Source organism: Balaenoptera musculus, chromosome 7, assembly GCF_009873245.2.
Source record: "Balaenoptera musculus isolate JJ_BM4_2016_0621 chromosome 7, mBalMus1.pri.v3, whole genome shotgun sequence".
Lineage (NCBI taxonomy): Eukaryota > Metazoa > Chordata > Mammalia > Artiodactyla > Balaenopteridae > Balaenoptera > Balaenoptera musculus.
The window spans coordinates 34,055,722-34,083,118 of NC_045791.1; positions in this window are offsets into that span (position 1 = coordinate 34,055,722).

Here is a 27,397-nt window from a genome sequence, read left to right on the forward strand (position 1 = left end):
AATCATTGATTAACTAAATAAAAACCACATCATATTTTTGGTTAAACCACTTGTTTAAGTTATTGTCAGGCTTTCTTCTATAGGAGTTGAGAAACTTGATTAATGAAAGCTGGCCTCTGTGGAAAAAAGAACTTAGTCGTTCCATGTGTCATAAAAAGCTTGATTGGAGACTGAGCAGAATATAATTCTTTCCTTTCTGGAGGAAAACATGAAATTCTTTCCATAGCTTTTGTACTCCGATCTCAAACCTAAATGAATTATTTTTGTCCTCGGGATTTTTCTCAATTTGAGACCAGCCATGTTATGGTAGACCGATCACTGGTGGGGTGAGTAGCTGCTGCAAACAGGACCTGAGCTTACCCCACTCCTCTGAGTAATACCTCATGGCCTAACACATCATTATTAACAATGTAGTGGGTCTTTAAAGCTTTTGAGTTTTCAAAAGCTGTAATCAGTTAAAAACTGCAGTTTGATCAAAGCCTTGTGTATTAGGAAAACGGTGCTAAAAAGAGAAAATCTTTTGGAAAAATCTTAATTTTGCCTTGGGCTAGATCTGGAGCACTAGCCATCCTCTTGGAGTTTAGGAAAGTGTTGTGTTTTTATCTTGCATACAAGCAATTTGAGAGTCTAATTCAATTTTATTCCAGCAGATGCCCAGCAAGAAGATGCCCATGGAGCCCCTCAGGATTCTAGATTTCTTCACTGCCCTTTACTGGCTTCTTGAACAAGGAGGTGCGAAGCTGGGAATGGGTGGTAAATGTGAGTATATTTGGCACATGAGAGAGTTGCCCACCACCGGAAGGAGAGATGGTTAATATTGCTCCTAGGAATCTTCTTATTTGGAAACTTTGCTCTGAGGGAGAGCTGGTGATGGTGGATAAGGAATGTTGCTGGGGATATGAAGGTAGGACTACTCAAGACCAGAGGAATGGATCAGACATACCAACCCTTCTAATATTTGCCAAGAATTGTACCATATGCTGGAGACAAAAAGGCGAATGGGCTCTCCTGCCGTAAATAATCACAGTATGGTCAGGGAGATTTGTATGCAAAGATGACTTTGCAAACAAATACAATATGTGCATTAATATTTGAACTATGTACAGAACATAGAAGTGGTACAGAGATAAGTGATCACTTCATTGTTCTGAAAACAAGTTCAGGTTTTCTATACATTAAGTTAATTAAGAGAGAATGTTTATCCAGAACGTACAACTGACAAGAGATTTTAACACTAAAATCTGAGCTTTTATCTGTACTCTAATGTCCTCACTTTCAAGAAGTAAGACATAGTGTTGGTGTGTGTCTGTGTGGGTGTGTGTGTGTTAAGTGAAAAGGGTGATGAAGCAAAAGGTTTTCTTCCTCTCCTTTCCATCCTTCCTAAGTGGACCAAATTGTCCTTAAGTCTCTTTGCTATTACTTCCACTTGCAGCCAAAATTTGACTTTTACAGGCTTATGCTGATAACTAAGCCAGAATAAGTGAAGTGGGAGCTATATAGATTCATGACTAAGATGTGTAATGGGTTTGCACTTAAGGAAAATATCATATGCAAGGGAGTCATTTTTTCATGACCTCAGCTGAGAAGAAATTGGATTGAAAGAAATTCTGAGGACATGGAAGAAATCAAGCCAGTTTATAAAAGGTATTAGGAAAATCGTTTGCTACTTATTCATTCTGACACAGCCCAAGCACCAGGACTGACATTTGCAGAAGCAAGTGAAAATAAATAAAGACCAGAAACACCAAAAGAGAAACAGAAGATTCCCTTAAGGGAGAATGTGTTATCAAGTATATCCCACAAAGGGGGAAGGAGGCGACTAGAACAGTACTGTTGAAAAGAACTTTCTGTGATGATGGAGTGTTCTACCTATTACAGTAACCACAAGCCACACGGGGCTGTTGAGCACTTGACATGTTTCTAGTGCGACTGAAGAACGAAATTTTTACTTTTTCTTCAATTTTTGTCAACTTAAATTTAAATAGTTATATTTGGCTAGTGGCTTCTGACTGGCAGAGGGTTGGGGTATTATAGATCCGGGATGAGTGTGATGGAGCGAGGAAGGAAGGCCATCCCAAGCACAGGAGCACATCATTGGCGAAGGCACAGAGCGGGGAATCAGGGCTGCTGGCTTAGGCTGGCATGGCTCTAATGTAGTGTATTGAGGTTAGGACTGGTGAGAAAGGTAGGCTGAGTTATTTCCCTGAAGGGCCTAACATGCCTACTCAGGATTTGTATTGTTATTCTGCAGGCAATGGAGTGAAACTAGAGGTTTTGGGGGTAAATGAGAAAAAGATCAGATCTGTGATTTAGAAAAATAACTCTGGTGTCAGTGTTAATGAACTTGCAGAAGGACATGGAGGGATGAAGACTAGTTAGAAGGATATAAGAAGGGGTCAAGCAAAAGGTGAAGGTTAACTAGGATCCAAACAAAGGACCAACAAAACAGGGACTGAATATGGTTGAACAGAATGCACAAAATTTGGTGACCTAATAGATGTGGGTGTTTAGGGAAAACAAGAGACAAAGGTAACTATGAGGCTTTAAGATTGAGTGGATAAGTGATAATATTCATCAGGCTAGGGAAAAAACACAAGACTGGGCTTATTGACTTAGAGGTATTAGCTTGGCATCCACTTAAAGATGAACAAATACAGAAATGAATTAAAAGTCTTCAAATGGGTCTTAGGCCAGAATCTCAAAACCAACATGCCCAAACCTGAGCACGCAATTATTGGATGTCCAATTGGGGGTTGGGAATGCAAATCTTGAGCTCAACAGAGAGGTCAGAAATAGACACATGATTCTTCTGACTAGAAAAGGTAATGGAAGTCATAAAAATGTGAGCTTGATTAAGACAAGAACATTGTATAGCTTACTAAGGAGGATAAGGGCAGGATAAGGAAGCATAAGGTCTCATACTTGTATGAGTCAGTAAGGGAGACAGAGAAGTAAAGACAGAGAATTTGGAGAGGAACTCAGGAGAAAATGACCAAATTAAAAAAGAATAAATTTCGTATCCTGGAGTCTATGCACTCAATAAGATGCAAACACCAAAACAAGCCATTAATTACTTTCTGTAGACTACCTTCCACCTCAGTAGGCCCCAGGGTAGAACAAAGACAGAAAGACCAACGTCTGGGGGTGGGTCAGGTTGAAGGGGCCATGGATACAAGAAAGGAAGTACACCCTATGGTGTGTATTACTGCACATAAGGGGAAGAATGAGTGCAGCCAAAATTACGTTAACAGAGGCTTGGGAGGAGCCAGTGACAGTGGGAGGAATGGCCCAAGATTGGCTGTTTCTTCCTCTCTAGATTCTGAACAGGTATCTTCGATTCTCTGAATCCGTTTCCTCCCCTCTAAATGAGGTATAATTATAGGATTCATAGGAGAGTTGTGAGGATTAAGTGAGAGGATGCACTTGGCATGACAGGGGTTTGATAAATGTTAGTATCCTTCCATTCTTACCCCTCTTCACAGTTTGGTATCAGGCAGGCGCCCCGTGACTGTTAACTGTAATGTGTCAGTTGAATGCGGAGTGTTTCAGTGTCCTTCGAACAGATCCCAAGCCTCTAGCAAAGGACAATTTCATCACAGTGCTTGCACTTTTAAATCATCTCAATTCCCTGGAAATCAAAACTCTTTGGGTCAATGTCTCTGCATTCATTTTGAAGCTTACCAATTCTGGCTTTTAGAACACAAAATTTTAAAAAGAGTGGGAGATACCTAAAATAAGTAATTATACATACCAGAGAAGTTTGAAATTAACCCACCTATATATCCACATAGCAGCCAAGTTATTGGTGACTAATTTCCAGGAGGACAGGAGGAGGTTGGTGGGGGGGAAACAGAACTAAGACTCCTCAAAATTTTCCCTGAATGGTAATAACATATGGATAATTCAATGAGAAAAAATATGGCATAACTGGGTGATCTAAGTCAATGCATATTTGGTGGTTAGGGAAAAGAGGAGAGTTATGGGTTGCGTTGATCTATCAGTCTGATTCATATCTCTCCACTAAAACTATAAGTATAGTTTTAAAAGATATGTTCAAAGCTTCTACCAGAAATTAGTGCTTCTCTGTAATGAGTGAGCCAGTTCAAAATATATGCTTACTTCAGAAAATTGGCATGTAAATGGTCCTAAATGAGCAGTATTGATTGGATGATTCATTGGTTTATTCACCCATTTATGCAACAAAGTATTTATTGAGCCATACTATGTTCTACTCTGTCTACCAGGAGCTGGGATAAGGTCCTTGTTTTCATGGAGTATGCAGTCTAGTAGGTAAGACAGGCATTGTACAAGTAATTGTAAGTAAGAAGTTTTAGAAAGGCACACAAAGGGGCTCTCAACCTGGGGGTATAATAGCAATAATAATGATGAGATAATACTTGTACAGTGTTTACTGTGGAGCAGACATTGTTCTCAAATATTATACATGTATCATTTTATTTAATCTACTCATCAACCCTATGAAGTAGGTACTATTATTGCCCCTATTAAACAGAGGAAGAAACTGAGTCACAGAAACAGTCAGTAATTTGCCCAAGGTCACTTGGGCAGTATGTGGTGAAGGCAGAATTTTAATCCAGGATGTGATGTCTTGAGGGCCTATGAGCTTAATAACTGCAAATTAGAAAAACAGATATATCTAAGCAATCTAAGAAATTGGTATGTTTCATCTCATGTATTTCAGGCCAGGAAAAAGCAAAGAGAAATCTACTTTTAAATGACTTTTTAAAAGCCTGATTTGTGAGGCCATAATTGACCAACTCCTTTGATCACCACAAATATAATATTTTTTGACCTGTGTTTCCTAGATTGGATTTAGTTTTAGTGTCTGTCTCCAAAGGCAGCCTGCTCATCAGGCACTAGGGTGCTCCTTTTCAAGTCACGTGGCCTGTGTTTGTTCTCATGAGAACAAGAATAGCAACAACAGTAGCTGTTGCTCAGAACACAAAAGAGAAGATAAGCCTGAAAGCTAGACTGTGTGAACCTATTAGCCTTTGTCGAAGCCTTTCCCACACTTACTGGTGCCACAAGGTGATGCAACCTGAGGCTCAAGCATGATATCAATGCCCAACTGATGCTGCGGGAATTAACACCCACCCTTCCGGAGATGCTGGAACAGGTGCTTTTGGTGCTCAAGTCATATCCCTGGATTCACCTCAGACTCCAGTGCAGTTGTGTGGACAGTTTGGTGCAGGCTCTTGATCTTCTGCATCAGGGCCTCCATCAAAGTCTACTCAGCCTAAAAAGAAGTAGGGGGCTGGAAAAGCTCCAGGGACAACCTTCAACACATGCAGTGTGGGTGAGCAAAATTATTTGTCTGTACAGTTAAGTTACGAAGGATGAAAAATACTGAAAGACATATAGTCATCCAAAAATTGGATGGTGCCAGGCGAAGGGGCTAGGAACCAGAAGAATACCTATTCTGTCGCTGTTCATAGGAGGGAATTGACAGAGACTTCCAAAAGGAATGGAGGATCAAGGACATTGTATAAAGCTATATAGTGGCAATCATACAGAACAAACGTGAAAACCTTTCAAATTTCAAGAATAAAGATACACACACAGCAATGGAAATTCAAACCTTATAGAAAACCATACAAAGTAAGAATAAAAACAGAGATGATGACCTCAAATATTACACACACCTAAGATCAAACATTATTTTCATATTAATAAATATATTAATGGATAGATTTGCCTATTAAACAAACATGTTTTATTAGAGTTACAAAGCTAAACTCAATAATATGTTTTATATAATAGATACTTCAAATGACTCAGAAAGGTTGAAAATTAAAATAGGGGGAAATGCATATGAGGAAAATGCAGACAGGTAGAAAAGCAGGGGTCACAATCTTAGTATTAGAAAGAATGAATTCAGGGAAAATGCACTAGTAATAGAATTATGGGAAACTCAGATAAAGGATGAAATGTGTGATATTTAGCAGTTATGGATATCCATGTACCAAATAATCTAGAATTAATAATCATAAAGCAAGTAGTACAGGAACTCCAAAGAAAAATAAGAAGAATCACATTAGGATAAACAGACTCTGATTTACTATCATTCTGAGCTTGATCAAGTTTAAAAAACAATTAAGGATATCAGAGACCTGAATAACATAATTAATAAGATAACTCGATTTTCAACACTGAACACAGAACGTATTTGGTGGGTACTCATGGAACAGTCAAAAATTTGGCCACAAAGAAAATCTGATCAATTCATAAAAGTAGATAATAACAGAGGCAACATTCTCTGATAACTATGTAATAGTACTAAAATTAATGTAGAAATTAGGAAACAAAAATAGCATGCCACCTCTAAGTCAAAATATCTCCTCTAAAAAAATTCTTGGGTCAAAGATTCAAGTACATATTAGAACTATGGACTTAGTTAAAGTCGTTCTTGGAAGAAAATACCTAGCACTAAAATCTTAGGTCAATCACCAAGAAAGAATATAAATAAATGAATCAAACACCCAAATAAAAAAGTTAGAAAAAAGCCCAAAACAAGCCAAATGAAAGCAGAAATAATTAACTAATGAGACAAATGCAAAATTTTATATTAAAAATAATTAGATAACAGTTATAAAATTAATAACCAAATCCATGAGTTGTTTCTTTGAAAAGTCTATAAAGTTTCAATATATTAGCTAACCTAATTACGAAAAAATGAAGAATGTAAAACTACATAAACAAAAAATTGCAGTGTGGGAATAACCAAAGAGTTTAGATACAACTCAGTTCTACACTCTGCAAATATGTGAAAAGGTTAATGGAATAATGACAACCTAAAGTTATAAAGTCCTAATCCCTGGAATTTGTAAGTATTACTTTATTTGGAACAAAGTCCTCTGCAGATGTGATTAAGTTAAAGATTTTGAGTTGAGGAGATTACCCTGGATTATTCAGATAGGCTCTAAATCCAATGACAAGTGTTCTTATAAAAGAGAGACAAGAGAAGGAGACACAAAGAGGAGAAGGAGGCAATGAGACTGGAGTGATGTGTCCACAAGCTAAAGAACACCTGGAGCCAACAGAAGCGGGAAGAGGCGAGGCAAGCCTCCTCCCCTAGAGTCTTCAGAGGGAGAGTAGCCCTGCTGACACCAGGATTTCAGACCTCTGGCCTCCAGAACTGTGAAAGAATTAATTTATGTTGTTTTAAGCCTCCCAGTTTGTGGTAATTTGTTACAACATCCCCTGGAAATTAATGCACAGAGAATGAAATATGTGAACCTTAAGTGCACAATTCTCCACTCATTGTTAACGTAAAGTGTTGTATCTGCCTCTTGCACTTCCTTTCTTCATGCTATCTCCTGCCCTCATAGCCTGGCCTTCTGGTCCCAACAAACGGCACATGCAAAAGTCTTCAGGCAAGAGAGAAAGTAGCCTGTGCAAGGAACCAGAGGAAGGCCAGTCTGTCCAGAGCATGGTGTACAAGGAAGCAGGTGGCACCAATGAGTGCTTTTCCTGACAAAAGGGATCTAAGGGGAATTTTGGTACTAGCTATTAAGATAATATGTATTTTAACTCATCTACACACTTTTCATCTGAAGCGGTTCCAGGTCTGGCTGAGTTAGATGATGAAAGAATCAGAGGATTACACAAAGGAAAAGGAAAAAAGGACACATTAGCAACGCAGAAAGATCTCCTAGGAACAAAAGTAACCATACTGACTTCTCATTCTTCAACACAAAAATGGATTTCACACACACACACACACACACACACACACGATTGGTGCCATCACTGTGTTGACAATCTCATAAAGAATAACAGTTATTTCAACATCTCAACCCACTCAGTGTATTCAAATAAATGGAAGGAGTTAGAGCTAATGATTTCTTCTGCCTGTTTTCATTTCATTGTTCGGCTGTTTGCATTATGATACACTCAATATTTTTGTCACGGATTATTAAAAGGAATCAGGAACAGCTGCTGGCGGCTGTAAGATTATTTGTTTGAAGTACCATACTACTGCTCTTAAAACACACTCATGCACACACACACACACACACTCTCTCTCTCTCTCTCTCTCTCTCATGAATTAGCACTGAACCATGGTTGAGTAGGCAGTGAAGAAAAATGTCCAATCAGAAATGATCTGCATCCCAATCTCCCTCTGACTCCAAAATAAATACATCAAGTCTTTAAAGAGCAAAGAATTAATAATTGTTTCCATATTCTTCCTTCCTTCCTATCCCCTTAAAATACTGGATACCCTTATTTTGGTCTAAGATTTTTGTTGAATCTGGAAGGGCATCAAGCCTTCTTCCAAATTAACTAGCCAGTATCATTTTTGATTGTCTACATCTGCTTTCATCAGTTAACACTGTCTTGTTCTAAGCAGTTATTTACTGAGGCATATGGTAATTTATTTGGTACAGCCTACTTCTACATCATTACTCAGGTACAGCTATTTTTTCTAATAAGAACTGCTTTTCAGATCCAGAAGTTTCAGATCAATGTTATCTTCTGTGTTTTAGAAAGCTAAAATATAATTCAAGGATTTCTGTTATTTATTTATTACAATTCTCTTATAGTTTTGGAGGTATACTTGGAAAACTAGATCCTTTTCCCTTCAGTACAGCTTGATTTAGATTAGAAGCATATATGGGAACGTGACATTAAATAAATGTACTACATAGTTAAATTATATAGCACGTTTCAGGCAACCTTCATCACTTTACTTCCGAAACGATTTTATGAAGAGGTGGCAGAAATATAATTATCACATTTTACAAATGAGAAGTGTGATAAACATTGAAATAAAGTAACTTGTGAAAAACCACTGACCAGGTTAAGGAGAGAGCCTGGAGGAGAACAGGACACCCTCCCTCTTCACCTAGGCCTTTCTCCATTTTTTTTTTTTCTTCTTTTTTTGATGATACTCTGCCTGCAGCTCTCACTCAACTGATTAGAGATATGTCATTGTGCTCATTCTGCCTCTCAGAGAACCTGGTCACGTAGCACAGGGTGAGTGACTCACTTAACAAGTGAGCAAATCTTCAATGAGAGAAGATACATATGATAACAGTGACATCTACCTCTTTTATTTAAGTATTTATTGAATTGTTTATATGTTCCAGGAGATCTGCTAGTCAGTGGGAATATAGTAAGGAATAAGTAGACATAATTCCAGGTCTATAAGACCTTAGAAGTTTGTGGGGAAACAATGAATTCAAAATCACACCAATAATCATATAACTAAAAATAGAAGGGAATTATGTCAAAGAAAAGTACAGGTTTTATGAGAAAGTATGAGAAATCAAGTCTATGAAACCAGGGGAAGTTTCCTTGAAGGTCTGACATTTCAGTTGAAACCTGAAGGCCAGCAAGTTGGAATAAGGGCATTTTAGACAGCGTGTGCAAAGGCCTGGCAGCAAGAAAGAAGGAAGATGTTCAAAGAACTGGAAGAAGGGCCAGTATATTGAAAGCATGGTGAACAGGGGAGTAGGTGGCACCTGATGATGCTTCAGAGGTAGACCCAAGCCAGTTCATATGGAGCCTTTTGTGTATGTTGAGAATTTCATATATTTCCAAAGTGAGACGGAAAGCCACTGAAGAGTTTCAAAATAGGCAAGCAATATGATCTGATTTTCATTTGTAAACCAATCACTGTAGCTGCTAGGTATAGAGAAGGATGGAAGTAAGGAAGATGAGTAAGGAGGCTATTACAGTAGAATTATTGTAATGATAAAAAGGGGAACAGGCATATACACACACACGAATTTAGTACCTGGCTCAAGCTAGGGATGCAATAGATAACTGATAGGTTTCTTCTTCCCTTCCCACATGACAATCTCATTTTGCTAACTCCCATAATCTGAGACCTCAGACAACTAGAAACATAAATAGCCATTTTGTTCTTTATCTGCAGCTGATTTCTTATTAATGTCATTACTCCATCCAATTTGCTTTCATAGCCACTCCAGGCTCAATTCTTTAGAAAACAGTGATTTTTCTAATGCTCACTTTTATCTGAAGCTGCACATTTCACGGGGACATTCTTATATATGCAATTTATGCAGAGACATTTTGGTTGCTGGAGATAATATCATTTACCAGGATCTCGGGTTGACTTACAGCAATGCAGGGCTCACAATTTTGCAGGATCCTTAGTTCTTTCTACCACATATTTTCTTAAGAGGCTCTCTGGTAACTTTGATTCCAGATCAGCGAAAAGGATGACAGAAATTGTTGCTATTGTAGCTCATTTACACAAAAGATGAAACCAGCAGGGCAGGTGTTCCCAGAAAAATAAAATGCAATTTAAGAAAATAAACTCTCTTTCAACCTCGAAAATGACATGGAGGAAATTTGGGTTCTGATTTCAAGAGGTAGGATTTGTGAAGAGTAGTTATTTTAAAGCCTCTTGTTCCCACTCCCATCTTCAGGGTTGAATTGATGGATGCTGTACGATGTACAGCATTTGTACTGCTTCTACATTGATCCTTTTCTGCACTGGGTCTCTCTTGAGGGAATATGACAGCTTTGGGTCAAGAAAGCAGTAGTTATTAATTTGGCCTTTGATTAGTGAGCTCAGGGATGGAGAAAAACTTAGTTCAAGATTGTGTTTATTCACTTGAGACGTGTCAGATAAGACATTTGGCTGACATGCAAAAAAAATAAAATGTAGATTTCTCTGGAAATACCTATTACTTACAGAGCTCACTCAAGTGGGCATTAAAAGGCTTTAACATGGTGTTCTCCTTCCCCAAATACTGTATAGGATTTTTTGATATGAACTTAGTGGAGAAATGAATACCATACGGGTACCTCTTCCATCTAGAAAAGAAATCTTGCCTTTTTTTTTCTGTTAACACAGACAGAGAAGAGTGGTGTGTGTTTGTTTGCTTTACAAATGGTTGTCACTCAAAGTTCTTCCTTTTCTCAAAAGAAAGTCTAATTATATATGACCAGCCTTATCACTAAAATTCAAGTCCACAATCTCTTATGCAGAGTTCCAAAACTGAAAACTCAGAAACTGTATATATTTTGGTAAGTTTGACTCCAAAGCTCATTGGGTGGCAAAATCTGATGTGAGCCTATTAATAGACTTTATTCTACTAAGAAAGAATATTCATTTCGCAGCAGAAGTATTAGCATATCTGTTATGTGGTGCTACTTCATGTCTCTATATATTTATATATATACATTTCAGAATATGCATTGCATTTTCTTTTTAAAATCTTAAACATTTTAAACTTTTGCCCAAGAATTTTAGGTAAGGGAATATGGATCTATGCTACAGACAGCAGACAATTCAGCTCACTGAGTCTGACCACCTCTCAGCATCTATCAATGTGGACTAGTCCTTTTTCAAATGACTTGATTATTGCCTGTGAATCACTTCGTTCCTCTTTGGCCAGTCTGATCTGTTCATGGGTCACTAAGGATCAGAATTAAAGAATCGCTGTGTTCCAGAACAAGGGTGCCAATCTAAATTCTAGATTCTAAAATATGCTCTGTTCACTAAACTGTAATGTTCAGTAACAAAGATAATTAACAAGAAGTTTCATTCATTTGTTCATTCGTTCATTCATCCAGTGAATATTTATTAAATACCTCTTATGGAATATCAAATGGTATAATAAAAAATAATAGAGCTACAAGTCAGGAGACTGGGTTTTAACTGGTTCAGCCATTTAACTGCTGTATAAAGTTTGGCAAGTCACTTAATTTCTTTGAGTCATTTAATGTCCATTTTACAGAAGAAAAAATCTATTTCCTCTTTCTAGATAAGTGTAATAATTAAATCTAATGATATATATATACTAAAAAGCACATTTGTTCATTTTATTGAAGTTTTGTGCTAAATGCTTTATATGTGTCATACAAAGAATTAATATGCATGGGGCATAAGATTCAGTGGGCGTGCTAAGATGGCCAAGACACATTATCTGTCCTCCAAGAGCAAACTGATAAGAGGTGTAACATGTGAAGCGTCAGAACTATTCTAGGTTTTCATTTTTTAATCACTGATATGCAGAACCAAGAAAATTTGCAAGAGGAACTTCTCTGAGTCCTTGCAAAATATATATATATGGAAGGGGGAAGGGAGAGAGAAGCATTTGGAAGGAATTTCATCTAAAACAGCTGCCTTGCTAAGTCCCTGTTTCAAATTGCCTGTTAGCTGATCTGACTTAAGGCTTTTTTTTTTTTTTTTAATCAAGAAACAAAATCTGTGGGGTTTGCTAGTTCAATTCATTTGCACATTCCACACAGCTACATATGGCAGGACTGGAATGATCAAGTTTCCTTCAGCTTTATCATAAATCACAGAGATTCCAATGTGTCCTTCACAGCTTTAAGTTTTCAAAACCATCATGACTAATGAAATATTTACTCTAAGACCTACAGCCACTTGCATGGAGTCACGTTTCTTAGAAGAGAGACTTTGACAAAGAGCCCATCAAGAAAGCAGCTGGAGGCCCCTGGCCCCCAGCCTCACCACCATCCTCACTGTTGGCCTTCACATCTGCCACCTTCAGGTTACCAAATGGCATCCCACATAAACCGTGAACACAGGCTTTTTGCTCAACCCGACAGCTTTCATTTGGAAACTAATCAAGCTTTAAGGATTCTGCTTCAGAGCAGAAAAAGGCTTTCTCAAGGTTTTATTACTCTGTAAAATGTATTAGGTTTCAAATCAAGTTAATTTTAAAAGGGAAGCTAGTTGTTTTTACTAGATGGTTTTAAAGTTTTCACTTTAAAGCCAAATGATCATGATGAGGAAGTTTTCTCTACAGGTTGAATATTGGCCAACTGTTTACAGACAGACTAGAATGTACCCATTCACCGTGAAAGCAGCAGTGATGCAAATGGCAAAGGAAATAAGCTGACAGAAATGCCCTTACTTATTGAAATTGATAAACTGATGTGGAAGAGCATTTTCAAAGATGGCTCTCTGGGGAGGGGGAAGGGTAAGCTGGGACGAAGTGAGAGAGTGGCATGGACATATATACACTACCAAATGTAAATTAGATAGCTAGTGGGAAGCAGCCGCATAGCACAGGGAGATCAGCTCCGTGCTTTGTGACCACATAGAGGGCTGGGATAGACAGGGTGGGAGGGAGACACAAGAGGGAGGGGATATGGGGATATATGTATACATATAGCTGATTCACCTTGTTATACAGCAGAAACTAACACAACATTGTTAAGCAATTATACTCCAATAAAGATGTTAAAAAAAAAAAAGATGGCTCTGGCAATCGCTGCTATGGTCCTTTGCAATGTGACTTTGTCACGCCTCCCACTGAGAAGTAAATACATTTCTCCTTTTACCTGGTCTCATTGTATGACTAGTTTTGAGCAATAGAACAGGACAAGAGTGACACTGCCATTTCTGGGCCTAGATCTTAAGAGAGCTTGCAGCTTTTCTTCTGCTTTGTTGGAAGATTGAGACTGCCATGTAAGGAAACTGGTCCAGATCCCTTGAGGACATGAGGCCACACAGAAGACAGCCCAAGTGCCCCAGCTGATACAGCAGCATCAACTGGTAGACAAGTGAGGAAAGATCTTGTTCCTTTCCATCCACATGACCTTCCAGCTAAATGCAACCATGCATATAAGCCCAGGTGAAACCAGGAGAAAACTGACAAAATCATAAGAAATATATCATTGTGGTTTTATGCCCCTAAATTTTGTAGTGCTTTGTTAATCAGCAATAGATAATGGAAACACCGGCATCTGGTTTTGGCCTTGCCACTAATTAGTTGTTTTATGTGGACAAGGTATTTCATTCTATGTACTTTAGCTATCTCACATCTTAAACATGGAAATGTGAACTATGTAAAGCTAAAGTCCCTTCTTCCTCCAGTGTTATGGGAACTTCCCCCAAATCTGCTAACTTGAATCCCTGAGCTGATAGAAAGCCATTGAGTTTTTTCAGTAAGAAGGACCAGCAGAATAAATCTTAAAGATGGATAACCAAAATGGGTACCAATGGGGTAGAACAACATGCATCTCTAAAGCATGCAGGCAAACAAATAGTTGTCGTGTGGTTCATTGATATGTAAATTAGAAACTCATGCTTTTGGAAAAAATAACGGGTTTAGGCAGCCAAAGTATAAGAGAAATGGAATCAGTTTGTACAATCATTGCTCTGCTTTGTTTTCCATCATTGCGGTTGAAGAGCATTTTGCAAATGAATGTAGATAGCAATGAATGTGACATTATAAGTTGGCTGTTACCACCGGTCATAATCTGTTTGAACCTGTGCATATAGTTTGTACAAGTCAACTGTCAGGAGCCAAAATGGGCCCATCTGCTTCCTTTAAAAATCTTATTCAGTTATTCATTTCAGCACTTTTATGAGCTAACATCATCTCTTGCAGATACTCTGCATAATTGGTGATTTCTGATTGCCTGGCTGAAATTTTTCTCCATGCTGGTTGTAATCATTGCCTGATGGGAACATTTCATTCTTCAGCATGTGTAGTCATAATTGTTTTAGATTCCTATGTAAAGTTAATCAACCCTGAAGGAGACTCCCTGGATGTCACCACAGAAGTAACAGCTAACATTTCTGCTGTTTTACTTTGTCTGATCTCTGTTGAATAGGTAATCATCTTCTGTTTATAAAACTAGCCTAGCAAAATTGGACATGTTATGTAAAACGCAATCTGCATCTTTGGCAGGTATCTACACCTGGTTATTGATATGTGTTGAATATCATTACCGAAGAAATGAAGTTATTCTGAGTGAAAGAAATGTGCATGAGGTAACGTATTTCATTCTTTTTAAATTGCCTAGGAAGGCTAAGTTAAACAACGAATTGGGAATAAATCCCTTCCCTACAACTGTCCTTAGATTTTTCTTACCTGCCGTGACTGTTACCAAGTAACGTTGAACGGAAAATCTGTGACATTTTCTATAATAAGACAATTTCAACACCGACATAACATATAATCTCAAAGATATTTCTAGCCTCAAATACCTGCTGCTATGGCAACTTCCAAAGAACTCACTTTTCAAAATATTTGGATATACTGAGAACTCTTTAAAAATTTACTAACTTTACCAAAACTCTCTGGTATGAATTAGGGCCTATTTTTATCTGCCTGTTAAAAAATATTCCTATTCATTGTAATTTTTGTCAGCTTGTTTTAGAGGTTAAAGTCTAGGGGATCAAAAAAAAAAAAAAACAAATATAGCAGTATCTTGAGAAGTAAAACATGAAATGTTTGAAAACATTCCATGAACATTGAGATTGTGATGCAATTAAGGCCAGAATTATTCTGGATTCTGTATTGTAAAACAAGCCCAATATGTGTAAAATAGTAGGATTCATATTAAGTTATTTTAGGCAGCTTTATCTACAAAGGAGACTAAGCCATGACCCATGGCTTGTCCTCAGAAAACAGAGCAATTCTGGGAAGTAACAACAGGTTATAGAAATTGCAAGGAAACTTTCTCCACACCTGCCATGCTGTCACATTTGAATGGCAGCATCAGTTGCTGGAACAGTCCATTTTCTCTGCAGTGGGAGTCCTCTCCCTCATCTCTTTGAAGGAAGCTGTGTAGTTGAGGAGAGAAGGCAGTCTATACAATGTTGTCATTGCCCCCAACATGGCTGTGTTTGCAGCCAACATTCACAAGGTATCAAGTCCAGGAAAAAATATTCCAGAAAACTAAGTCTTCTCTGTAACTTTCTAAAGAAGAGCATTTTTGCAAGGCCATTCTGCCTAGGAGCTGAAGTTTGCTGTACATAAGTGTGTTAATCAGATGAAAGAAGTTAACCATGTGGAAACTTTCCCCACCTGAGGAAAACTTAACGGTAATCTTCTGAATGCTATCTTGATGTTCTTTCTTTTAATTTTTCTAAACCTGATAATAAACCCAGATCAGATAGTATACTTTGCCTTGATATTAAAAAAAGGGGAAAGAGTTTATTTGACTTATGTATAAAGTCGTTATAAAAAGACATGGACTTTAGGAAGAATTGCTTCATAGACAGAATTTCATTGATTTTTCTTCCAAAGTTCAGACTTCATTCATTATCTATGAATTGTTACTGTCCTAGAATTAAATTGAATTGAGTTGAAATAGAACTGAAAAAAGTCTTTGGAATGTTCCAGTTTTAACATTGTTTAACAAAACTTTGTCTCCATGGAAAGCCTAGCCCCTCAGGATGTTTATATTTCCATCATGCTAACTGACAGCCAGTATAAACCTGAGAACAAGAGCAAAAGTGCAAAATCCACAAGGGGGCTCAACTTCAGAAAGAAGGTTCCAGCCTCGGCTCTTTCACTCCTCATTCTATAAGCCTAGGTGAAACTCCCAGATCAGAGCTTCATGGTACCAAATAATTTAAATGTTGCGAGGCTGAAAAGACACTCAACATCACTAATTATTAGAGAAATGCAAGTCAAAAGTACAATGAGGTATCACCTCACACTGGTCAGCATGGTCATCATCAAAAAGTCTACAAATAATAAATGCTGGAGAGGGTGTGGAGAAAAGGGAACCCTCCTACACCATTGGTGGGAATGCAAATTGGTGCAGCCACTATGGAGAACAGTATGGTGGTTTCTTAAAAAACTAAAAATAGAGTTACCATATGATCCAGCAATGTCATTCCTGGGCATATATCTGGAAAATATGAAAACTCTAATTCAAAAAGTACCCCAATATTCATAGCAGCACTATTTACAATAGTCAAGACATGGAAGCAACCTAAATGTCCATCAACAGATGAATAGATAAAGAAGATGTGGTACATATATACAATGGAATATTACTCAGCCATAAAAAAGAATGAAATATTGCCATTTGCAGCAACATAGATGAATCTAGAGATTATCATACTAAGTGAAGTAAGTCAGACAGAGAAAGACAAATATTATGTGATATCACTTATACATGGAATCTAAAAAATAATACAAATGAACTTATTTACAAAACAGAAACAGACTCACAAACAGAAAACAAACTTGTGGTTACCAAAGGAGAAGTGGGGGAGGAATAATTAGGAGTATGGGATTAACAGACACACACTACCATATATAAAATAGATAAACAACAAGAATTTATGGTATACACAGGGAACTATATTCAATATCTTGTAATAATCTGTAATGAAAAGAATCTATAAAAGAATATATATGTTCTTTTTCAGAAAAAAAGAAAATACATATATATGTATAACCGAATCGCTTTGCTCTACACCTGAAACTAACACAATATTGTAAATCAACTATACTTCAATTCTTAAAAAATGTTAGGAGGGATCTAAGACATCATCTATTCCAATTCTTTCACTTTAGAGATGGACAAATTGAGCTGAGAGATGGTAAGGAACTCACCTAAGATCACACGTTTACTTGGAAGAAGTGCTAGGATCAGAAGCTCAATCTCCAGGGCCTGCTTTCCTCATCCACAAAATAGAGAGGTGGACTGGATATACTTGAAGGTCTAGCTTTATTTTGTTATATTATCTCTGTATACACTAAGCCCTGGAAGAGACCAGAGGAGGTAGATATCTATGGTAACCCTGTTCTACCTCAAGAGATATTTCTATCCAAGGAGAGGGAGGAGGAAAGAGAAAATGCAAAGTACATATTATATCCTGGAAACTCCCTTTGTAACCCACCACTGATGTAGTCAATGCCCAGCAGGCTCTTCTTGCATATTCATGAGAGATTAAGTCATTAAAATATAACCCCAGCTTCCCAGGAACAGTAACCAGAAAAGCCCTCATTAATATTGCATTTGTGTTTATGCAAATGGCTGGTTTTGCTTCAAAAATTGGCCAGTTAATGGTGGGCATGAGTTTGCATCATGGCTGCATAATGGATCATGGATGAGGGAAAAGACTTCAGCTCTCAAACCTCTTTGGACAGAGTTGGAAGTTACAGGACAATATAATGCAGAGAAATAGTTGCCCCGACCATGTACATTCTACCCTTTTAAGTAACAGAATCCCTGATTTGTTAATAGATGTACAGCCTCTCAGAATATAGGTTACAGATTCCTATCTTCCTTGCAGCTAGGTACAGCCATATGATCAACTTACAGCTAAACTACGTAGAGTCTCTCAGTATCAACGCTATTGACAATTTGGGCCAGATAATTCTTTGCTGTGGGGGCTGTCTTGGGCATTGTGCAATGTTTAGCAGCATCCTCGACCTCTACCCACTAGACACCAGTAGTCCTCTACCTCCTCCCTATCCCAGTTGTGACAACCAAAAAATTCCTTGAGACTTTGTCAAATATCGCCTGAAGGGCAACACTGCCCCCGGTTGAAAACCATTGAATTAAAGGGATGTAAGTGGAAGCATCTGTTCTACTTCTAGGAAGTGCCATTAAGTGGTTCATTCTTTTCTCCTTCCCCTTTCCTGCTGTGATGGCTACAGCATGAGCTGCTATTTTGGACAAACATGAGGAATAACATTATTAAAGACAGAAGGGCAACAAGATGGGAGGGGAGAGGGTCCCTATGATCTGTGGAGCCATCACACAGCCATGTGTCTGCCCATCTCTGGACAGTTTACATAAGAGCAACATAAATTCTATCTCCTTTACTTCTTTGCTCTGCTGGGTTCTTTAACCGACACACGATTTCCTTACCACATCTTCAATCATTTTCTGTAACACAGTAATCTCAAGAGGGAAATATTTATGTTCACAACTCAGAAGCAACTGACTTGTCATTAAGGAATCCACCTTTAAAGCTACCTCCTCCCTCACAGAAGGTTTTTCTTTTTTCTTTTTTTTTTGAATTTTATTTTATTTATTTTTTTATACAGCAGGTTCTTATTAGTTATCCATTTTATACATATTAGTTGACATATATACACAGGAGGTTTTTGATAAGCTAACTTTGAGGTGCACAGATGTAGATCAGTGGTTCTCAAACTTGGCTACACATTAGAACCATCTGGAGAGCTCTGAAAAATCTTAAAGCCCAGGCTGCACCCCAGGCAACCTCCATCCGAACTTTAGGGAGCAGGACCCACACATCAGTATTTTGTAAATCTCTTTAGGTAATTCCAACGTGCAGCCAAGTTTGAGAACCATTCATATTGAGCATTTTCCTTCAAGTTCTGATTGTAATTAATTAACCTTGGTTGCTCTTATTTGCTTTGGAAAGGTAAGGCATGTGTTACGCTCTGCACTGGAGACATTCTTTGCAAAGTATTATGTTTCCACTTCTGGATATTCTCACATTTGGGGTGCAAATGGTGAGAGTGAGTCAGATACAGTTTTGTACCAGTCAGCAAAATCTGGCTGGAGAAATATTTTGATATTTCATGCTATTGAAAATAATTGAACTCATTCAAGGTAAGCCTGTGCTCTCACTGTTCTACACACACACACACACACACACACACACACACACATACACTTAATCAGTAAGCCAGATGACGTGGGAGAAGCTAGTTTTAGTCTGACAATTAAAAACTGAATGCAGGGAGTATGAAAACAGACTGAAGTCCTCCATAGGTGGGTGTGGGGCTGCTATTGGGTCTAGATATATTTTTGAAACCAAACTAGATTCTTCTTAATTTCTCTCAGAAGAATAAGCAAACAACTCAAAGTGGGAGTCCAGCATCAGCCATGGTGCAGTCCTGGAATAAGAAGAGTCTTGAACACCATCAATAATCCTGTGTATCTCAATGAGGACCACACCAATCAGGAGGGCAAAGGACAACTGCCACCATTATTTCCTGTTTGTCCACTATCTTTGATGAATTAGCCCTATTTCTTTTCAGTGTTTATTGTTAAACGGTTCTTAATTTAGTCACAATATGTGAGTGATCTAAGAAGAATTATAATAGACTGTTATCACAGAAACTATTCTCCAATAATGGAGCTTCTCTTAATGCTAAGGGAGGAGAAAAGGAGGAAGAAGGAAGAAAAGGGAACAAAAACACATTGCATTCCTACTAAATGTCAGGCATTGTAGTAAACAATTTACTTGTGTTATCTTTAAAAAGCAATTGCAAAGCAATATTCATATATCAAGATGCTTATGAGAGTCATAGCAAGATGAAGATGGAGATGAAACAAACCTGAGAGATCATCTATAGGTGAGAAAACTGATGATTTCTCCAGGCTCACTCTGCTGGTTGGGACAAACCTGGATCCAGAATAATGATTTCCTACCTCAAGTTGGGAGTTCTCATTTCCTGCCTCTCTCTCCCCAACGATCTACACCCATCCTTACTCACTCATTATTTACAGAATCTAGTGAGCAGGGGCTTTTCCTCTTCACCAAGAACAGATTAAGGAAATTGGTCCAAACTGTAATACAAAGGATTTATGTAAGATGCGAGATATATTTCCTGGTGCCAGGATCCGCTTGTCATAAGAAGAAGTTGTGGAATATCCTTTCCTAGATCTCTTTTAAGATATAATTCATTGTCATCCACTTATGAGAGTAAAGCACAGCAGACTTGCCTAAAGGTAGAGTGGGTGGTCTAGTGTGACAATTCCTTGAAATGGCTGCAGCATCTGTAACGTGTACAGAAAATGTCAAGAGTTCTGCCTGGGCTCTACTTATTACCACATGCCTGGCACTGGTCAAGGGTGGCCTCCTCCTCCTCATTTATCCCAAACCAGTAACAATAATAACTTAATATTCATTTCACACTTACTATGGGCTAGCACTGTCCATGGCACTTTACATGTTCCTTTTATTATTCTCATTTTATAAATAAAGAGGTTTAAGTAACTTGCCTAAGGTCATGCAATGCAGCCAGCAAGTAGTAGAAGCAGGATTCAAACTCATGTATCAGTGTCTACAGTTCTGACTTTAAACTGTTCTGCAATTCTGCCTCCTATCGTGAACTGTGTCATAAATACAATGATAGTATTTAATAGTATTAATGTGGTTCTAAAAAATACATATGCCCCAAAGGTTATATTTTAAGTTTTACCAAGATAATCAAAGCATCAGATCATTTCCAAAATCACAGTAAATCACTTTTTAGAAATACCCTATCAAAAGTGAAATAGACAGTGGTGGCCAGGGTTTGTATTATACTATCATGCTAGGGCTTGGGTAGTAGAGTCTGCCCTTGTCCATCAGATGACCAGCACCTGGGGCAGGATGATCCTGCAGGGTTTGAACCTTGTTTTGTTTTGTTTTGGCAATTGACTTGGTGGGAACACCAGAAGTTAGCCTCTAGGAGGGGCAAGAACTGGAGGGGAACAAAGCCTACAGAGATTGGGAAAAGGGGTCCTTGAATATTATTTCTAGGTAGCCGGCGGTCTAGATCCCCATTTTCCTGTCTTATAAAGAACTGGGACCTATTGGTAACTGACAAGTCCAAGGTAAGCAAATGACAGAGAAATTTATAGCTCATTTAATGTGTTTTTCCCTCAACACCTGCTATGTGCTGGGAGGACTGACAAATGCAAGGGGCGGAGGGGTGCACAGACTTAGCACCAGACGGTGGATTGGACAAAATAGCCTCAAAGCTCCCTTTCAGCCCAGAGTCCTGTAAGCCTAAACAAAATGGAGAATTAAGGTAATAATGCTACCAATTCCAGGTAAAACACAGCAAAAACAACAAAATAACCCCAAGACACTTTTATATGCGACACCTAGGAAACGGAGAGGACGTGTTTCTGTGGTGCACGGTGCTTCAGTACTCTGTCACTGCTTGTGAGCCTAGCAGCCATCCGAGCTCACAATGAAATGACAGAAGGCTCAAGCCCTTCAGTACTATTTTCCTGAGCTTACTGCCTACTGATTTAAACACATGTTCCCAAAGTGCTAAATGAAATCTTATTCCCAAATTATGAAACTAAATATTTTCCTTAGACATATCTCACATTGCTCTGTGTGTCAGGGAAATTTCCCATGACCCTTGGAATCACCTCCATTTTTTTGTTCCCATACACACTTCTTCTGGGATGTAAGAAAATCCGGTTGAAGGCTAACATATAAGTATCCGGTGACATGTCCAACAAAGCTGTTATTTTATCAGGAAGAAGTGAAAGCTCATTTCAGAAACTGAAGCTTCTTAGGAATGAAGTAAATGGTTTGGTAGACATGGCTTGAAGCCTATCAGAAAATTACGAGTATTGTTTTGTTAGGAGATAGGAATTAACTGATGTTTCTAAAATGCCTGAGTATTAGATCAAGAATTTCAGCAACTTGATGCACTCAAGATGGAGAAACCAATTTAAAAAAAACTGCCACCCTCACAGCTTTTAAACTGTAAGAACAAGGAATGGGTTTAAGCTATTATATTAACAGAGATTTGAAGATATACCCGGAAGAAGATCGCATTTCAAGCAGCCAACACCCCAAAAGAGGTTAAATTTGGTTTAACTGTTGATTGCTTTTCAGAGTCAGAGACAGAAAATTTATTAAAGTCAATACTCAGGAGACACAGTTGCTATTAAGTAGCATTTGAAATCTGATTTAATTCACAATGTGGCTGATGGAAAGAACATTCTAATTTTTCAAATCAAGCAAAGTTTATTATTAAACTCACTGAGAAACATTTAGATCTAAATGAGCCAGAGAACACAAACAGGCACAAGTGGCAAAACCAATTTAAAATCCACAAAGATGCACAGTAATTATTAAAGCAACCGACAATGGTAAATATTTCAGTGACATAACAGCAAGGGGTTATTTTGCTGAGTACATTCAGTTCAAGCTGTCCAATCACTTAAATTCAACCTGTCTTCTCAAAGTATCCTGTGTCTTTTTTTTCTTTTCATTTATTTATTTCTTTCTTTTTGCCTTGAGGGAAAAAATGGATTTGTTTCATCTCTAAGCTAAAGCTAAGAAACCAGACTGAGAGAAATAATTATAACGACTTATTCAAGCTTGACGGCGGGGAGTGTTGTTGAATAGGGGATAGAAAACATTTAAAAATATTATTCCATATGTTTTCATCCTTCTTATTAGACTCTTATTTTCATATAACATGCTGGCTGACAAAAGTACCTGTCTTCAAGACTCTTTCCAACATCCACAACCAGATTTCTGAAATTAGTCTCCTAATGTTTTACCTGCTAGGTTTTACTACTCCAAATAGATTTCATCTTTGTCTTGTTATTTCTGAAATTATTGCTTTGAGTATTGGCCATGACAGGATAACAAAGAATACATAAAATTTCTGAATTTCAACACCAAATTTTCTATTTAGCTTGTGTGCAGTTAGGGATGGGCAAAACATGTACACAATTCCTATTTTTAAAACTTTTGGTCTTGAGAATATGCTGTAGTTTGTTTTTTTTTTTATAAATTTATTTATTTATTTATTTTTGGCTGTGTTGGGTCTTCGTTTCTGTGTGAGGGCTTTCTCCAGTTCCGGCGAGCGGGGGCCACTCTTCATCGCGCTGCGTGGGCCTCTCACTGTCGCGGCCTCTCTTGTTGCGGAGCACAGGCTCCAGACGCGCAGGCTCAGTAGTTGTGGCTCACGGGCCTAGTTGCTCCGCGGCATGTGGGATCTTCCCAGACCAGGGCTCGAACCCGTGTCCCCTGCATTGGCAGGCGGATTCCTAACCACTGCTCCACCAGGGAAGCCCCTATGCTGTAGTTTTAAATTGTATTTTGTATGGTGAAATTATGTGTATTCAGTGTTTTTTGTAGCATTAGATTCTATATTATTAGATGATCATGGATTTCTTGAATATTGCTTTTTGAAACACCGACCTATAGGAACAGTTGGTGCCACATTATTTCCTCCAGTGTACAGAGTCTTCTATTTTTGTACCATTTGTTTCCATTACTAACCATTGCTAGATCTGCTGGAGAGCTTCCATTTTCACCTACAGAGCCACTCACTGCCCTTTTCCGCTCTGTTCTCTGCCTGACAGAGACTGGTCCATATGGACTGCATCAATGAGCTCCCTTGCCCTCCGTCTTCCTGTGGGGTTTGACTGCTGGCAGGAGATCAGAAGGCAAGGAAAAAGCAAAGTTGAGGTATTTATTCCCCCTTGGATGTGCTATTCATTTTTGTCAGGACCCAGACTGATAATCAGGGAGGATGTATTTTCATTTGTTTGAATATTTTTTAAAAATATGTGATAAATAACGTTTATTCCATGCTGTGTTCTGTGAAGGATTTGGCATATTTTAAAATAATGCATCAACTATACAAGGTTAAATAAATGAATATTGGTAAGAAAAAAATGAGGCAAAGGGAAAATAAGGGGCAAGGAGTTAACTGGAATCAGTACCTATGTTAGCATGTAAAACAAAACCCAAGAAACCCTATGCGTTGGCTAAACTCATCTTTGAGCTTCCTAGCAGACAAAGAAAAAGAGAAAAATGTTAAAAAAAAAAAAAACTTTACAGAAGTACAATATTCTCATACCAAGAACAGAGATATTTCCATTAAGATAAAGAGGAAACTGTAATGCAGTAAATGACATCTTTAACCACATTCTCAATGACCCACTGAATCACAAGAGAATATTTTCCTATGCTGTTTTATTCCCCAAAACAACAAAATGGTACTGTCTGACCTCTATGATTTTTGCTAAGGAGAATCTGTACATAGTTACTAACAAAGTCATGTGTTCAGTTTGTTGGGGTGGCGGGGGGAGGGAGGCAGGAGTAGATGGTTAGGGAAGCTAACTTTTAATGAGACAACTTTTATGAGCTATAATGATGAGTGTTTGGAGTAATATGATATATGCCTATTTTTTGTTTAAAGATTCAAAATTTGTTGGCCACCATCAAAATGATCAGGTGCCAAGATGAACAAAGTTAAGTTGATGATATATTGCATTAAAAAATGTTTAATTAACCCAGCATTGAAATGATCACAGATGGGTAGAATTCTGGTGTGGGACTGGCATACAGATTATAAATTAAGAAATCTAAAATCATTTTCCCTTTTAAAAAACTTTGCAATATTACAACATCCCACTGGTGGCACTAATCTAGACAGACCCTAAAACTCCTAGAATACAACTCATACTCACCATCATCATAATAGATCCATATGGTGATTTACAATGTTAAGAGTACTATGACACACACTGTTTTTAATCCTACCATAATTTGATAAGATAGAAACTGTTGTCCTTATTTTATAGATTAAAAGAATGAGGTGCAGAAAGGTGAGGTGATTTGCCCAAAGTTTTGGAGACAGTATACGGAAGAGCTCAGAGTAGAATCCAGGAGGTCTGTCAACTTTGATCTAGAGTCTGTTTACTAACTCATGGTCTTAAGGTAACTGGGGGGAAAAAAATCTGTATGTGAAAAAACAATGCTACACTCACATGTTGAAAGAAGAAGATCTGAGTGTATAAATTCCAGAGATCAAAGTTTAGAAAGAATTTAGAAAACTTTTAGTCTAGCCCCACATTTTTCTACTGAAGAAACCCAAATGGCTGAGACTCAAAATAGCTTCATCTTCATTCCCTTCCATTCATTTGTAACACTTGTCTCAAAGCAATACTAAGCAAGTGAAAGAATCTCTCAAATATATATAAAACTTTGAATAATCAAGCTAGCAGCTTTAATGCAATTTTTCAATAGGTGTTTTCTGAATTAAAAGCAATCACATTTTATTCCTCTACTGGATTCTAAGCTCAAGTGGCAACGTTGCCTCAAACCACAGATCCCAAACTGCACTGAGATGTCCCAGGGTCGCACAGGAAACTCACAGGGCCTACATAGGGTATTTTAAATTTCGGAGGGAAACATGGTAATAATTGACATCTGTTGACACCATTAGAACCACTAGATCAAGGTAGTTCATAGTTTAAACATTAGAATGTGCTACATTGCTTTCAATGATAGCTTATTATTATAAAGCTGAGTTTTTGGCAGTTGCTATAATAAAAAGGAAATGTGGTGCCATAATCAATGTGAATCAGAAATGAGGGTAGTGATGTCTAATCTGATTCCGAGATTTGAGATGCTGTGCAGTGTCCAACAGGTGCACACATCACACTAGAAAGTAATTGTGGCTGTGTAAGAATGAACTAAAATAGCTTCTCTTTCACCATATTTACATTCTTTTGAAAATGGCTAGTAGGTTGTTAGGACATAAAATCAAGTTGTTTTGACAACTACTTAATAAAGGAAACTGATATTTCTGGTGGTGTTGGGGCAATGTTAAAAAAAAAATTCTGAGATACTAAGGGTGCCATGAACCAAAATATTTGGGAATCTTTGTCCCAGCTTCACTCCTTACCAGGTGTGCCACTTTGAACTTAACCTGTCTGTGCCTCCATTTCTTCATCTATAAAATGGAGATTATAATGGGACATGCCCAAGCAGAAGCGAGAAGAACTACAATCCTGCAGCCTGTGGAACAAAAACCACATTCACAGAAAGATAGACAATATGAAAAGGCAGAGGGCTATGTACCAGATGAAGGAACAAGATAAAACCCCAGAAAAACAACTAAATGAAATGGAGATAGGCAATCTTCCAGAAAAAGAATTCAGAATAATGATAGTGAAGATGATCCAGGACCTCGGAAAAAGAATGGAGGCAAAGATCGAGAAGATGCAAGAAATGTTTAACAAAGATCTAGAAGAATGAAAGAACAAACAAACAGAGATGAACAATACAATAACTGAAATGAAAACTACACTAGAAGGAATCAATAGCAGAATAACTGAGGCAGAAGAAAGGATAAGTGACCTGGAAGACAGAATGGTGGAATTCAATGCTGCGGAACAGACTAAAGAAAAAAGAATGAAAAGAAATGAAGACAGCCTAAGAGACCTCTGGGACAACATTAAACACAACAACATTCACAGTATAGGGGTCCTAGAAGGAGAAGAGAGAGAGAAAGGACCCGAGAAAATATTTGAAGAGATTATAGTCGAAAACTTCCCTAACATGGGAAAGGAAATAGCCACCCAAGTCCAGGAAGCGCAGAGAGTCCCTTACAGGATAAACCCAAGGAGAAACATGCTGAGACACATAGTAATCAAACTGGCAAAAATTAAAGACAAAGAAGAATATTGAAAGCAGCAAGGAAAAACGACAAATAACATACAAGGGAACTCCCATAAGGTTAACAGCTGATTTCTCAGCAGAAACTCTACAAGCCAGAAGGGAGTGGCATGATATACTTAAAGTGATGAAAGGGAAGAACCTACAACCAAGATTACTCTACCTGGCAAGGATCTCATTCAGATTCGATGGAGCAATCAAAAGCTTTACAGACAGCAAAAGCTAAGAGAATTCAGCACCACCAAACCAACTCTACAACAAATGCTAAAGGAACTCCTCTAAGTGGGAAACACAAGAGAAGAAAAGGACCTACAAAAACAAACGCAAAACATTTAAAAAATGGTAATAGGAACATACATATCGATAATTACCTTAAACGTGAATGGATTAAATGCTCCAACCAAAAGACACAGGCTTGCTGAATGGATACAAAAACAAGACCCATATATATGCTGTCTACAAGAGACCCACTTCAGA